Source organism: Rhinolophus hipposideros (genome assembly GCF_964194185.1).
Source record: "Rhinolophus hipposideros genome assembly, chromosome: 7".
In the NCBI taxonomy this organism is placed as follows: Eukaryota; Metazoa; Chordata; class Mammalia; order Chiroptera; family Rhinolophidae; genus Rhinolophus; species Rhinolophus hipposideros.
The window spans coordinates 78,337,622-78,351,935 of NC_138053.1; the positions used below are offsets into that span (position 1 = coordinate 78,337,622).

General features: G+C 43.2%; 1 long non-coding RNA gene across 1 annotated transcript; it reads left to right on the forward strand.

The window, feature by feature from the left end:
- The first annotated feature begins 281 nt into the window (after positions 1 to 281).
- LOC308499999 lies at positions 282 to 6,752 on the forward strand. Its single transcript, XR_013993667.1, has 4 exons — positions 282 to 436; positions 840 to 957; positions 3,631 to 3,715; positions 4,016 to 6,752. It is a non-coding gene; the product is annotated as an uncharacterized lncRNA (long non-coding RNA).
- The last annotated feature ends 7,562 nt before the right edge of the window (positions 6,753 to 14,314 follow it).

The following is a 14,314-nucleotide window of genomic DNA, read 5'->3' on the forward strand; positions in this document are numbered from 1 at the left end:
TTTAGGGAATTCTTGTAAAAGCACTCAGTGCAGACACCCTTAGAGATCACTAGTGCCTGTCGGGCATGGGCTATTCCAGCCGTAAACTATCCATAATACCACCTTGCACGTATTTACAGTTTCCAAAGAGGTTTAACAGGACACAAGTACCCAGTCATAATCCTTTGCTGTTTTGGGAGGCAGGGACATGATTGTCTAATTTGTTTCTCTAACCCATTGCTCAACAAATTGCCCAGCTAATAGCTGAGTAAATGTTTGCCAAGTTGAATTGACTTAAAAACGGGCAGAAAGAGGAAAGCTGGTACGTTGAGCACGTGAAGCTTTGGTTTCTTCTTTTGATGAAACAGCTTTGAAAAGAGACGTGGGGACTACTAGTCTCGTGAACCAGATCCACAAAGGCAAAGTCTGCAAGAGCTGACCTCTGGAGCAGGGAATAGTGAGCTCTGGGATAATGCTTAGGCTTGGGGTGGGGGTAACGGCGGCAGGGGGAATAGAGGGGGACTTCTGCAGTTCTGCTTACGTTCTTTTATTGTGCTGGGTGCTGGTTATATGGGTGTGTTCAGTTCGTGAAAGTTTATAGTTGTACATTATGTGCACTTTTCTTTATGTGAATTAGACATCATCAAAGTTCACATAGTAGCAATTCGTTATAGGCAATCCGACTTCAAATAACAGACTCCCTGAAGTTGTGTTTTCCCTTGAACATGAATTAATTAATTGAAAGTGTGGGCTTCGGACCAGAGGGCTTGGATTGGCATCCTGGCCCTGCCCTGCACTAACTGGGAGCTCTTGGCTGTGTTATGTAACATCTCTAAGGCTGTGTTTTCTCATCCATAAAGTAGGTAAATAATGCCAACATAACTGAGGTGTGGAGGAGACCATGCGAGGTAGCTCCTGCACGGGTCTGCCACAGGGTCAGCAGCCAGCGAGGGACGGCTAGTCCTCCTAGAATTGCAGGTGTGCCTACAAATCTCAGTTGTCAAATTCAGGTGTGCAAAACAGTCAATGCTCTTTCTGCTGCTATACCTGGCTTTCTTCTTTTTCTTTTTTTTAAAATCTCTATTCCTTTGGGTAACACAAGCTTAATCTCTGCCATTTCAGATTTCCTACCCTCACCTTGAGATCTTATCTAAGGTTCAGGGGGCTCATATACATGTTTCCACACTGTATCTGTTTTTACTCCCATCAACTGTTCTTATTTCCATGTGATGTGGGGGGCGTCCCTGCACAGATTCCAACCTCCAGACTCCTTTAAGTTCTCTCAGCTCTTCCTCTGCTCCTCTGAGTAACATCACTACATGGCTCCTGCTCCTTGCCAAGGTGATGATGTCATGTGACCTGTCTAGACGTGTGCACTGTCTATTCTGGGATCCTGACTACCAGCGATGTATTAGCAGAATGGCTAAACTGGTATAACCCAGAAACTCTGAAAACCAGAGGGAAACTTCTTTCTCCCTCTTGTAATCGTCTCACCTGCCTGGGCCAGTGGGCCACCTGTTGAACAAATGTACATATAAGCTTTAGGTGATAAGGATATTGTGAATATATATATCTTGCCCTGGAAGTTTTTTGTTTTTAATTGTTATTCCCTCCCCCAAATTCCTGAATAATGTTTGAAAATATATAAGTCAATCCTTACATTTGTATAGGATCTTCTACTAGTTATTTTGTTTTGGTTGTCTCAGTTTATGGTTTCTCAAAGAACATATGTGAGATGATACTGGGAATTATATGGATGGAGATTTAAATTTTTTAATAGGTATTTGATTATTTTATTGTGCAAAAAAGTATGAAGTGTGTTAATTAAAGGAAAATATTAGGTAAATGGTAGACTAGGTAGCATGAATATGCTTTTTTCATATGAATATGAATATTTTTTCATATGAATATGAATATTTTTGCAGTAAAAATTGCAAAAATGACGCCAGGATGACTTAAGTTGGGTAAATACCATTAGGATAATCTCCTATGGTAAAGCATATCATCGGTTTCGCAGAAGGGAAAGCTGCAACTTAGAAATATTGACATGGGGTTCTTTCTACTAGACAGACTTTATGTAATTTAAGCAACCTGCCTTAAACTGCTTTTCAGTTCCTCATAAACATAGGTCTGGATCTGAGGGTTGTACACAATCCCATACACTAACATATTTTATCTTTATCCCACCTCAACAAATTTGGAGAGTTCACAGTTCCTAAGTGATGACATGAGAAGGCTTTACTTCAGTGACTGAGAGCAGATTGTGACTTATCCAGTGTTGCTTAGATTTCTCTTGTTGTTGTCATTTAGGGCCAGTGCTGTAAGCTCATCTTTCTTCATCTGAATCTGGCAGCTCTGTTGACTTTTAAAGCAGAAGAGGCAAGCCACTAGATCTAGAGGCTCTTTCTTAAGGGTCACTTATGGGAGAGGAAGTGTATTCGTTTTCTATTGCTGCCATAAAAAATGACCACAAATTTAGTCACTTAAAACAATATTTATTATCTTACAGTTCTGTGTCTCAGAAGTCTAGACACAGCATGACTCAGGTGGTCTTCTGTTTAGAGTGTCACCTGGCTGAAATCAAGGTGGTGGCAGGGATGCTTTTCTTTCTGGAGGCTCTGAGAATGAATCCATGTCCATGCTCATTCAGTTGACGGCAGAATTAAATTCTTCTCAGTTGTAGGACTGAGGTCCCTGTTTCTTTGCTGACTGTTGGTTGGGGAGCATTCTCAGATTCTAGAATTTGCCCATATTCATTGGCCCGCTTCACCTTCAAAGCCAGCAATGCTTTGAACCTCTCTCCCTCCCCTTCTGACTCATCTGCTCTCACTAGAGAATGTTCTCAAAATTTAAGGGCATGTGATTATATTGCGTGCACCCACATAATTCAAGACAATACCCCCATGTTAAGGCCAGCTGTGATCTTAATTACATCGGCCAAGACCCGTGATAGCAGTAACTAGATTAGTGTTTGAACAACCAGAGGACAGAAGCCCTTTAAAAGTCTGCCTACCACAAGGAGTGTTTCAAACAGTAGGAGACAGAGACCTATGAACGACAAAGGCTAGTTAATTGCCTCACATATACAAAAGATTAAAAGTGATAAACCCGGGAGAGGATAAGCAGAATAAATATTCCCATTCAAACAGGGGAAGGCTGTGAAGCGCATAGCAGTTACTGGTCCTTAGCAGTTCTGCAACCTCCTGGGTAAAGTGGCCAGGTGCCCCTCTGGACATGGGTGACTTTCTTTGCCTAGACCCCAGTTCTGCTCCCTAGGAGCAGTTCCCAAGTCTATTTCTTCCCATGGCTCTTAGCCCTGATCTTTCTTTCTTGAGATCCTTCCTTTCTCCTCATCCCCTTTGCCCATTTCTGAAGAGGACAAATATGTCAGTTAGGTGGCTGAGCAGCTTTCCCTACCTATCTGCTTCCTTCTGGCAGAAAGATGGGGGCCCGAGAGTCCTCTCCCATTGCAAGTCACCACAGTCTCTTGTTAGCTCTATCCATAAGGACTTTGGCGAATAGGCTAAAAATCTTGGTGGGTTTTTGTTGTGGGGTTTGGAACGCGTAGGGTTGTTTACATTTGACTTCATTCCATTCCTTCATGCCAAAAGTTATACATGTAATTCTTTCAATCTATGTTTCTCTCACCAGATGTAATTATTGCTAGTGTGGGCATACCAGGCTGCTGTGGGGACATGCCCTTAAGCTTCCCAGGAACGCTTTCTGTGTGAATTGTGTAAGTGAACATCCTGTTTGAAGGCTGAGGGTAAACTCTTCAACCTCAGATTCTCTATTAAGAATGAAGTCCTTATGAGGGCATTTCAAGGAGCCTGTCATGACGGCACTTTCTGTTGTGCTGTTCTACTCTCCTGCCCTAGGTAGAGACACAGATTCAACAGTAATCACTTGGAGCAGTTTGAGAAACATGGGGAGGGTGCTGGTACCTGCTAGCCATCAGCACCCTTAACCGTAATCCTTAGTCGCAGGATGAAACCTCCAACCCAGGCCCTGCCTTTTCCTTCACTCTCTCTTCCAGGTTGTCATTTGTATTCAGAAAATCTTGCCAGTTGTCAAGAGCCAACGCCTGTGGGAGACCCCAGGGAGATGCCTGTCACCAAGTTCTTGCCTTAATTACTGCTGTCATCTGAAAACATCCATAAGAACTGAAGCGAGTGTGTGAATCCAGGAGAGCATGAAAAGCTGTGTCAGACCGTCTCATGCCAGGAGTTACTGAGTTCTCTGGGACAAGGAGCACCAGCCATTGTCCCTATTATGGAAACCTGCCCAGTGCCTGCCACATACTTGGCAAAAGCTCCAGTTTTCAGGGGCAGTCAGTGGTTGGCAGGCAATCAGTCTATCTGAAAGCCCTTTCCTACTTAGAATGACAAAGATCTCCACAGCTCACTTCATGCTGATCTCCTTCGAACTGAGTCTATTAGTGAGATTTCTATACAAAGAACAGTAAAAAGTACAAAGTCAATTCTGGAGGTATGGGTTAACTCTTTCTAAGTGCAATACCTATAATTTGGTTAGTTGCTGCTTGGTGAATGCTGATATTTGTCCCTTTAGGGTGTTTTAGGCTTTGCTTCCCAAACCAGACAGAACAGCATTTTAAAATTATAGATTACTAGATGCAGTGCTAGAAATTTTTGAACTTGTAGGTTTGAGATAGAGTCTAGAAACATGTGTTTTTAGAAGTTCTTTAGGCATAATAGTTATGTACAGGTAGTTGCTGTAAGAAATAATCCCCATATTTTAGTGGTTTTATAGAATTGAAGTATCTTTCTTGCTCAAATAACAGATTGGTGAACCCATACTTGGTTTGTGGATAGCTTTCCTCCATATGGTGATTCAGGGACCCAGTCTTCTTTCATTTGTGCCAGAAGGAGAACACAAAATGGTCATGGCGATGACAACTGCAGAAAGAACCCATTTCTCCCAGGCTTCGGGAAACAAAGGAAAGAAGTTGAAATTTTTAAAACTATGAGGGTTCCCACAGAGCAGAAATTCAGACATTGAGAAGGAGCTTCCCCTCAGCCACTTCTGTCTCCGAGCTTAGAGGCGGGTTCTCACAAGGCTGGGACTGAAACCTCTCAGGACAGGGTACTGGCCCATTGGTGTTGGTGTCTCCAAGGCAGGCACAATGAAACTAGTTCTCCCAGTGTTAGAAAAATTTCCAGCTGGAGTCAACTGCTGCTGCTGGAGTGAACTGTCTCTGCTGGGGTGAAGATCAAAGTTGGGTGGTCCTGGCAGGACCTGGAGGCCAATAGGAAGCAAACAGGAAGGAGCAAGTTTTCTTCCTTCCTTCCCGGACTCCCGGTTTTCCTCTAGAGCTCCCATTGGCAGGGCCTAAAAAGGAGCCACTTGGTAAAGCAGAAGTCCTCACCCCAGCCCCAGCATCACAGAGCAGAGAACAGCAGAGTGGGTTTGAAGCTGAGAAGCAATAACTCAATACCTGGCACTGTGAAGTGTCCTAGGGTTAGGACAATGGGCAGTCATTACCATCTTGGGCTGGATTCCTTCCCTTTGCCTCTTCAGTTCCATTTTCCACCATTCTCCATCTGCCCCGTGGCCCAGGCTGCCGGCCATGATACACAACAGGCTGCCTGGCAGGCTTTCCAGCTTCTGGTTGTGAGTACCAGTAAGAGATGCGAGGAAAGGAGGAGAAAAAGGTTGAGGCATTTATTCATCTGACTCCCTGGCGATGGGTTTGCTGTGTCCTTCCCGGGAGCTCCCTCTCTTTGCCCCTTTCATCCATCAGATGTCAACATAGCCTTGCTGGTTTCAGTCCCAGGATACTGTGGTGTCCTTAGTGGATTCCCAATAGTCTGTTCCCATCTCTATGATGAGTTTCTTTGTTAGACTCTCCTCACATTGCCCTAATTGGAGGTGCCACTGTTTTTCTGGGACTTTGACTAATAGTCTAGGTATGAGAGGAAAAGCAGTGGGCACAGTTACAGGGAACCAAAGAGAGTAACCATGGTGAGACAATTACCTAAAGGAGCTGTGCCTTCTGCAAGGGATGCAGTCCTCTGGGTGAACCAGTAGGGAGGGAGACAGTGGAACAAATATCCCAACATCATTCTCCACTCGCCTTCTGATTTCCTGACTTCCTCTGACAGCTCCCCATTGGCCAAACCCAACTGGAAGTGAGGATGCTATTAATGTGGTCCTCACCTTCTTTGTCATAGAGCAGGTTGAAAAAGGCTAGAAAGTGGAACTGGGAGGGGGTGAAGCTGGAGGTGGGGTGAGCAGAGGAGATCCAGCTCACAGTGCACCTGGAATATTTGACACACAGATCAGATCATATAAAATCCTACCTTCTTCCACATGACAAATTTGTTTTCAATAATCATCACAAATATTTTATTCCTGATTTATTCTTTAGCTTTAAAACAAAAAATTCACACTTTAGAAAGAATGTATTTCAGTGTCAGGATATTCAAATTCAGTAGAATTTATATAAATGAATTTAATGTTGCACTTACCTAATAAAAATATTGTATCGCATAGTTTTAGAGTTTATATACAAATTAGTAACCGTAAGTGGTCCAATGAGAGAATTAAAGTAATTCAAGTTGTGTTTCTTTTTCTTCACAAACATTGTGCTGTTGTGGTCTATTCTGAATTTAATATTCAAATGGAGACATATGTCATACTCCAGAGTTTTGGAGAAATGAGCTATACCCTTGGAAAATTTCAGCTCTAAACTGAAAAATTTACTTTGGAATAAATATGGGTAGCTGAGTCCACATGTGTTGGGACCGACTACTAATGAGAAGTTCTCTGAATTAATTTCTATTTAGAATACAGTGTTTCTTAAAGGATACATTATGAAAAAAGCATGCTAACTTGAAGCTTACATGTGTATTATTGAAACTCAATAATATTGACAATGCCGTATCGTATATTTGAAATCTGCTAAGAGAATAGATCTTAAAAAGTTCTTATCACAAGAAAAAAATTGTAACTGTGTGGTGATGGATGTTAACTAAACTTATTGTGGAAATCATTTCACAATACATCCATACATCAAATCATGATGTTGCACACCTAAAACTAATACAACGTTAAATGTCAATCATATCTCAATTGAAAATTAATTTAAAAAACTTAGCAAGCACCACAGCAATAGTTTGGAATTAGACCAGCAAAGGGTTTCTTTACTGACATTGTTTAGATTTGCCAGGGCATGGTGATAATGAAAGCAGATCACTGAGGGGTGGGTTTCATGATCACCTTTAAAGTCTCTTCCAGTAATGCCTGCAGTGGGCTGGACTTCTCCCACTGCCCTGCCCTGTGGACGCAGTCTATAGCTGCGTCTCGCCCATCCTCTACACTTTATATGTACGCTCCCCCCCCATTGTAACATCTGCTTCCTCATAACTTTAGCACACATGACATCCTTCCAGCTCTTATCACCATCATGAGCTTCCCACTTCAACTCCCCTTTTCCCTTTCTCAAAATCTCCCGAATGAACTAATCTCTCTTACAAGAGAGATTCTTATTTGGCCAACTCATCTTTTTTGGAGCAGACCGCGTCATGGGCTTTTGGCTAGTCTATACGTTGACACTACTGGGTCAAGGACTTTCCTCTAGTACCTAAAAGAGGGTGAGATCGCCTGAAGTCTGGGCTGCCTGGGCGGGTCTCTGGGCGACGCAGATTTGGGGGTTGGCAAGAGTAATGTCAAGAAAAGTTACACACACATAGACATCCCTGAAGGCAAAATAAGAATTCTTTCATATATAGTGGAAGGTACACTGGGTGCAGAGCCGGGGGAATCTGGGTTTAAATCTCCTCTCTGGTGCTTAAGTAAGTGTGATACTTCCTCATCCTCAGTTTGCTTAGAGTGTAAGACGTGTATTTTCAGGAAGACAGTACAAGTAATAGAAATCCCAGTAATAAAAATGGCTGAAACAAATAAGAGCATATCCATCCCACCCCCCATAACAAGAAGTCTAGCTGTGAGCGGGCTGGTGGTTCAGCTCAGGGCCAGCTTCTCAGACTCTCTTGGCTTTTCCCCTTTGCCTGTGGCATCACAGTTGTATGATGGCTCTTGCAGGTATAAACATTCTGTCCCTTTCAAGGTAGAGAGGAAGGAATAGTGATGATGGCCTCAAGTTTATGCCTGTTATTGGGAAGCACAAAAGGCTTCCCAGAGACCCCAGCAGATTTCCATCGATGCCTTCTTGGCCAGGATGGTGTGCACGGCCGTCCCTGGCCATGGGGTCAGCGAGAACAGGGGTGTTTGTGTGAAGCTGGACACATGGCTTCCCAGAGAAGAACTGAGGTCTGCTCGCAGAAACAAAGGACAGGGGATGGGTACTAGGGAGGTCTGGGTGGGCTGTTGTCACAAAGGGGCCAATCTGGTCTGAGCTGTTTCCTTCCAGGGTGGTTGAGAGAATCAAATACACGTGAAGTGTGCAATGAGGCTCTTTTCAAAATGAAAGCATTTCCCTGCATGATCATTCTATTTTATATGCCTATTTTTTTAACAGCAAATTTTTTAAATTAAATTTATTGGGGTGACATTGGTGAGTAAAATTATGTAGGTTTCAAGTGTACGTTTCTATAAAACATCATCTATAAATCCCATTGTGTGTTCACCACTCAGAGTCAGTTCTCCTTCCATCACCATATATTTGACCCACTTTCTCCTCTTTTACCCCCCTCTCCCCTTACCCTCTGGTATCCACTAAACTGTTGTCTGTGGCTATGAGTTTTTGTTGCTTTGTTTGTCTTGTTCCTTTGTCGCTTTCAGTTTTATATTCCACATATGAGTGAAATCATATGGCTCTTGACTTTTTCTGACTTATTTTGCTTAGCATGATAATCTCAAGATCCTTCCATGTTGTTGCAAATGGCAGTATTTCATCTTATGACGAGTATTATTCCATTGTGTATATAGACCACAGCTTCTTCAATATGTGCCTATTTTCTTAGAGATAGACCTTTTTTCCCACTTTACCTTGGGAACCACCAAATGATACCGAATATGGCCTGAATCTGTCTGTCCTCCAACCTCGTCTCTCCCCATTGTCATCTCTCCTGCCCACCATCTCCCTTTAACAGCACCAACCTCCTTCCAAAGGCCGTGAATTCACCAAGGCTTTTCTCATCCAAGGGCTTTTGCTTTTGCAATTCTCCTTTCTCTCACCTCCTCAGACAAGTGCACTCTGACTCCCAAACTATGTGAAAAGTCTTCACCCATCCCCATTCTTTCGAAGCACCAAGCACACGCTTCATTCCAGTATAGTCTATTGATTTGGCTTTGTCTGCTAAAGAGGTAGCCTGGTGTAACATTCAAGGTGTAGGCGCTAGAGCCAGACTACCTGGATTTAAGCCTTTCTTAGCTGTGTGATCCTGGGTAGATTTCTTTGTGCCTCAGTTTCCTCATCTGTCTTAGTGCCTTAGTTTCCTCCTCTGTAAAATGTGCCTTAGTTTCCTCATCTGTAAAATGGGGATATTACTATTACCCACTTGATGGGATGATGACAAATAATGTGTTAATGTTTGTAGCAGTGCCCTGGGCACAGCAGGGACTATGAGTATTAAAGAAATAATGTATTCCCTCCACCATACTGTACACTGTGTGAAGACAGTGGCAGACAGTGGCCTGACTGTTCTTTCACAACAGTGGCTAGCTCAGTACCAGACCATCTCATCGTTGTTGTTGTTGCTGCTGTGGTTTTACACCTAGTAGGCACGAAGTGTTTTTTAAGTGAATGAATACATAAATTAATAACGGAGTTATGCTCCAAATAGGGGATGGGAGAAAAATAACTTGGTTACCAAAGCTAGCACATTGCAGGAGCGCAGGTTTCCAGAAATACTGACAAGTAGAAGTGTCTGGTTCAGTTGGGAGTTGAACTCTGAACCCACTTCTGGGGTCTATTAGAACCAATTCCTCCATGACAAAGTGTGGGTGGAGCCTGTATGGACCATCCCCAGGAATTGTCCTCTCCTGGCTTCCCAGCTAACACAGTAATGCTCCCTCTCAGGGATCCCTGCTAGGGCTCACGCCACCCAGGAAACGGAAATGAGCCTCTGAGAGGGACCAAGCGCCCACTCTCATCCATTTAGAAGGCACAGCATTGATTAGGTGTCTTGCCTGCTGACCCCACCCCCCTGGGGACAGCTGCTTCCCTGGGTAGCCTGACCTCTGGCCCCAGTCACCACTCAGAGCTGATGTGACGCTCTCTGAAGATTTTTCCAAACTACAGCAGGTCTGTCGGCCAGCTGCACTGTGTTCTCTTTCAGAGACAACCACGGCTCTTAAATCATATGAACAGCCCATCCAAGTGGCGCTGTGGGAACTCAATCAGGCAACCGTCTGTTCTACTAATTCTTGTTCAATGCTGGGTCTCAGAGGAGCCATTAGTAACCCAGTAAACTAGACCTCGGTCACCCTGGCTGGCTTCCAAAGCCTGACATGCGCCTGCTTCTGGAGACTCTGCAGAGCTGCTGACCATTTCCTGCGGCCTCTGGGCTCCCCAGCAAACAGGTTAAGGTTCACCCTCCTTGTCTTCTGAGTTCCACTTGTTTTTCTTTTTCTGTTTGGTGAATGGCCTCAGGGTTTCCCTTTTCCTGCGCCAGCCCAGCTGGAGGTCTCTTTATTAACAGTTTGTTTGCAAGCTCATGGTGGTCTATGAACTTGTCTGACATTTCCTGGAAGAGAAACAACTGCGGCATCCAGAACTTGAGTCCCACAGTGGAATATTCTGTCAGTTTCTCTTCAGACAATTCTCACTCATGCTATCTGACTGTTCCTCCTTCATCCCACACACTGCACACCTTGAAAACACTGCCATACACCAATAAAAACCTCCCAGAGGTCCTGACTAGAAAGAAAAGACTTGTGCCTCTAAAACGGGAAACATGTAACCACCTGTCAATAGGCTCTTTAAGGAGAGTTTGAGGAAAAATTATAGATTTTTCTAGAAGCTTCCTGCTGGTTGTCTGCTTGTTAAGGGGAATTCCTGGCCTCTCTGAGGTCTGGTTGTGAGACCCAAGACATTAGCTGTGAAGGAGGGAGAAGAGTGCCAATGACAAAGATTTGCTTTGGCACAAATGCCTCTGACAGATCCTATTCCTATCCATTGGGGTTGGCAGTCATTCTGAGCTCTTCCCCTGAGGCCACCCCAGCGCTGGGCAGCCAGCTTCCAGGATTTGCTCCCCATTCAGCTTCTTTGGTCATTGTGCTCAGCAGTAGAACCCATTTCCCATGCAGGTCCATCCTGAGAAAAGGAGCAGATTTGGTTTGCTGCCTCCCTCGTGGGTCTTGGCCAGGAACATGGGTGGTAACTTTTAGCCAAATCCCATAAAATTTATCAATATGTCCTTACATTTTTTTAGGGTTAATGGAATGAAAAAAAAACCTTAAAATGCTAATAGCTTTTGGACCTGGAAGGGAACTCGGAAATGATCCAGTTCACTGGTGATCAGGCATATTTAGTCACAGCAAACTTCCTTCTGGTGAAATCTTACTAAGGAGACCATGGAGGTGCCCCTGAAGTAGAAAAGGGTCCAGAACTCACAGACTCACTTCCTCATCTTCTTAGGAGTCCTTGAGGCTCTTACTCCGAAGCCTAGGACTCTCTAGAGTCCACTTTGAAAGTTATTCATTACCACAGAGCAGAGTGGGGTCCAAAAAACCCTACTGGCTTGCCCAACATAACAGTTACTTCGAGACCTGGGCACAACTGGAACCCACATTTCTTACAGCTGGATTTAAGCATTTACAAATGTTCTGCCAATGTGCAACATATAATCCATATTTGTGTTAGCTTTAGCTCTATGGTGAAATGCTTCAATGCTCATCCCATTTCTTTTTCCATTAATTTCAGTAATTTCTTTTGGTGGGTATATTAGTGTTCTAGGGCTTCTATACAAAATACCACAGACTGAGTGGCTTAAATAACGGAAATTTATTATCTAACAGTCTGGAGGCTAGAAGTCCAAGATCAAGATGTCCACCGGGTTGGTTCCTTTGGAGGCCTCTTTCCTTGGCTTGTAGATGACTGTCTTCTCCTTGTGTCTTCACGTGGTCTTTTCCCTTTGTGTGTCTTGTGTGTCCAAATTTCCTCTTCTTATTAGGATGTAATTCATATTGAATTAAGTCCCACCCTAATGACTTCATTTTAATTTAATTACCTCTTTAAAGACCCTATGTCAAAATACAGTCACATTCAGAGTCACTGAGGATTAGGACTTCAACGTACCATGTTTCCTCGAAAATAAGACCTAGCCAGACCATCGGCTCCAATGTGTATTTTGGAGCAAAAATTAATATAAGACCCAGTCTTATTTTACTGTAATATAAGACCGGGTCTTATATAATATCATAGAACGTAAGATTGGGTCTTATATTAATTTTTGCTCCAAAAAATGCATTGGAGTTGATGGTCTAGCTAGGTCTTATTTTCGGGGAAACATGGTATGAATATTTGGGGTGAAGGGCTGAACACATTTTAGCTCATAGCAGTTGGCTAAACTTCACTTTTTAGTGGTTCATTTAAAGAGAGCATATGGAAGCTGTATTCCCTTGAATTCTTGTACATTTCAAAACATTTCTCTGTATCTTTGTTTCTTGGTCACTTTTTGTGCCTTAAACTTTGGAAGGCATTGCTCTATTGACTTCTAGTCCTGCATGTTGTTATGGAGAAACTTTGAGGCAGGTCGAATTTCTTTCTCCAGTTCCAACTGCCAGACACACAAGGGAGGCCATCTTGGACCAGCCCCAGGCAAACAGCAGGAAGATGTCAGCCTTATGAGTGACCCCAGGCGAGACTATGCAACGAACTGTCCAGCTGAACCCAACATAAACTGCTGACCCCTAGAATCTTTAGCAAATAAAATAGTAGTTCTTTTAAGCAACTATGTTGGGGGTCATTTGTTAACCAGCAATTGATGTCTGACACACAGAACTGACGAATTTTGTCCCTGGATCACAGTGCAGTTTCTTAAGACTCAAGGTTATGTGAGTAGGTGACTAGTTTAGCCTTTGTTTCTCTCCAGCCAGCAGATATTAGCAGCTGCAGGGCTGCTCATCATGCAATGTGGAGACTCTTGCCTTTATCCTGGCTCGCCAACAGATGGCTTTCTGCAAATGTGGGGAGTCTGAGTGAATCCTCTCTCAGTATCACATTCTCCACTTTTTTTTCCTTCAAAAGAAATGGGGGGGGGCAGGGCAAGGCTGGCTCTGCTTATTTTTGTACCCATCTCTCTTATGTTTGACTAGCAGTGGATTTAGCAGCCTTTCCCCAGATGCTGCAATTGGGATAACTTCGGATCACAGATATTGCTTAGTTTAATCACAGATGGAGTTGTTGTTTCTCCATTCTTTTTTGGTGGGGGAAGGGGGTTGATGGTGATTTCCTGTAGAAGAAAGAGGCAGTTATGTATTTGCTCTGCCATTTAAAAATATTAGAATAACAAAAATTTAAAAACAAATATGGGAGACCTCTTATTTTATCATACAAAGATATTAACAAAGAACAGCTATTTTTTTTTAATAATAATACTTTCATTGGGGAATACTGGGGAACAGTATGTTTTTCCAGGACCTATCCACTCCAAGTCAAGTAGTTATCCTTATAGTTGTGGAGGGAGCAGCTCAGCTCCAAGCCCAGTCGCCATTTTCAAACTTGGTTGCAGGGGGCGCAGCCCACCATCCTATGTGGGAATTGAACTGGCAACCTTGTTGTTAGGCGCTCACGCTATAACCAACTGAGCCATCCGTCCGCACCCTCCAGCAGCTTAGCAGCAGCTCGTTGTCATCAATCTAGTTGTGGAGGGTGCAGCTCACTGTCCCATGTGGGAATCGAACCAGCAACCCTGTTGCTAAGAGCTTGCACTCTAACCAACTGAGCCATCTGGTCACCCAAGAGCAGCTATTCTTTATTATCATCATCTAGCAAAAGAAGAAAGAAAAGAAAGTCATTATAACATTGAGATAATTATAAAGGGCATAAACTCAGAAAAAAAGGATAATCCTCTTTCTGAGAGAATTAATATATGATGTATATCTTAATATTTATGTTTAGGGGAAATACTAATTTTGGAGACGAAGAAAATGGCAACTTAAAAACAGACTTTACAACAATTTTTTTCTAAGTGGCCTGTCAAGAAAGTGAGCCTGCAAACTGTAAAGAAATAATAATCTTTATGTTTAGGAAGAAACTCACCTTTCTCCCTTCCTGCGCAAAGTAATTACTATTGCCTTAAAGTCATGATAATTATTTCATTGCTACATCAGATTTCACATTTCCTTATCTTAACATAGTAAACCTTCACAGTCATCCACACCCCCCACACCCCTACACCCCCGGATC